At 27.1% G+C, this 1,861-nt stretch overlaps 1 non-coding gene across 1 annotated transcript; it reads right to left on the bottom strand.

Annotated features, from left to right (window-relative positions):
* Positions 1–1,261: 1,261 nt before the first annotated feature.
* Positions 1,262–1,391, bottom strand: LOC126025407 (small nucleolar RNA SNORA22). Its single transcript, XR_007501414.1, has one exon. It is a non-coding gene; the product is annotated as a small nucleolar RNA SNORA22 (small nucleolar RNA).
* Between the last annotated feature and the right edge of the window lie 470 nt (positions 1,392–1,861).

Raw genomic sequence — 1,861 nt, 5'->3', positions numbered from 1 at the left:
TGGATGAAGACAGGACTGTGGAAGGCTGCGGAAATTTTTTGTTAGACTTCAGCATTTAAAAAATTTTTATAATTAACAATCGCCAATTTATCAAAAACTTTTAAACTGAACATAAATGATTTTTGTTAAACTTTTTAGTTATTATTTTAAAGCTAGATGCTATTTTTTAGCTATAAATACATATTCTATAGGCCTGAACTTACACGTAGCAGGAAAGTTGGGTGACTGCAAAGTCCAGAAATTCTCCAGGGAAAAGTTATCCCCGATGGCCATTGAGAAATTTGGGGTTTGCCATCCCTCACACTTTCCGCCATGTTCTTAGAAGGACAAAGCTAGCTTAATACATAATTTTTAACACATGATTTTTAGTTGCAAGATGCCAGTTTGTGAACTGACCAGACTGAACCAGGTTGAAAAAATTAATTGAAATTTGAAAAATGGATAAGGCTTTAAAAATTGTATTATTATAAAATGTAGAGATAACAAATAAACAGACAAAACAAAACAACACTAAACACAACATTTTACACTTGTGGCCACTTTCATTCATCACAACAGACACATAAACAGACAAAAGGATTGATTTAAGACTTATTTATAAAAAATTGACAAGCGCTTTTAAATATTTAGCTAGCATGTTTGTGAGAAGAAAAAAAATTTTGTAGAAAAACTTTTTTAGTTTTGAGAAGTACTTAATGTAGATGGAGTGGAACTTTGCTGAAAATAAATTTTAAGGTTTAGATTTAACATAAAACATTTTTAAAACAATTTTAATTTGAAGTTTAAAACATTAAGTAAAATGGTTAATGAGCACTGTAGGAGTCTTCACTCTGAAGTATGAAATCATTTGCTGTAAATGAATAGGTTTTATTTAAATTGGTTTTGCAGTAGAACAGTAAGACAGCTGCAATAAAGTGTTAAAATTTTTATGATTAAACACAATAGCATGAACTATGATTATTAAAGGTATAAAAAACTGATTTTAAAAATACAAACAACTGTTTTTACTATGAAGACTTTAAGTGAATAATTTGTAAAAAATATTATATACTAAATTAAGTAAATGCTTAGATTATTACAAAATATAGTTAAAGACATTTGATGCATTTACACACTTAGAACTTAAGACTAAAATTGTATTTAATACTAGTTAATTTGCTTATAAAGTTTAGTTACTTTTATATATTACTTATAAAATTATATATAATATATTTTTTATTAATATTATTTTTTCACTGCGACACAAATATACAGATTTATATAATGTGCTGATATTTTGAATGCACTTAAAATAATAGTTCTTTTAATGCAGAAATAAAGAACAACCATTGCTGTAGCACAAAGTTAAAACTAAGGGTACTATAAAGCACACCTAGGTGTTCACTGTGCATTAAATTAGCTATATTGTTTAAAAAGGCTAACCACATTATTTTTCACATAATTTTGTAAATACTTTAAAAATTAAAATAAAACTTTTAATAGAAATATAAGATTTAAATTTAACACTTTTGTGTTCGTTTGGATTTTAAAACACAAAGAAGTTTTTCTTTTACCAATATTTTGTTATCTGTAAAGTGACAGAATTATGAACTTGCTTTAAAATTTTCTGAGAGGCATGAAAAAAAATTTATTGCCTTTATCTTTCTGTTGCTTTTTAATGTTTTAATAATTACTTTACACCACTTAATGCACTAAACCTAATAACACATATTTGACGAAGTGTAGGGCTGACAAGGTGAAGCAGAGTTTTTCACTGATAACTTGGGGAGGGGCTAGCACAGTTAACAGCAGGAAGGTTAGAGGCAAATTATTTACAGTTAGCAGGGTGTAATGATATATAAAAAAAAAGCAATCTTTTAAG

Source organism: Suncus etruscus, chromosome 12 (genome assembly GCF_024139225.1).
Source record: "Suncus etruscus isolate mSunEtr1 chromosome 12, mSunEtr1.pri.cur, whole genome shotgun sequence".
NCBI classification, from domain to species: domain Eukaryota; kingdom Metazoa; phylum Chordata; class Mammalia; order Eulipotyphla; family Soricidae; genus Suncus; species Suncus etruscus.
The sequence above is the reverse complement of the archived record's forward strand: the minus strand, read 5'-3'. Positions and strand labels throughout refer to the sequence as shown.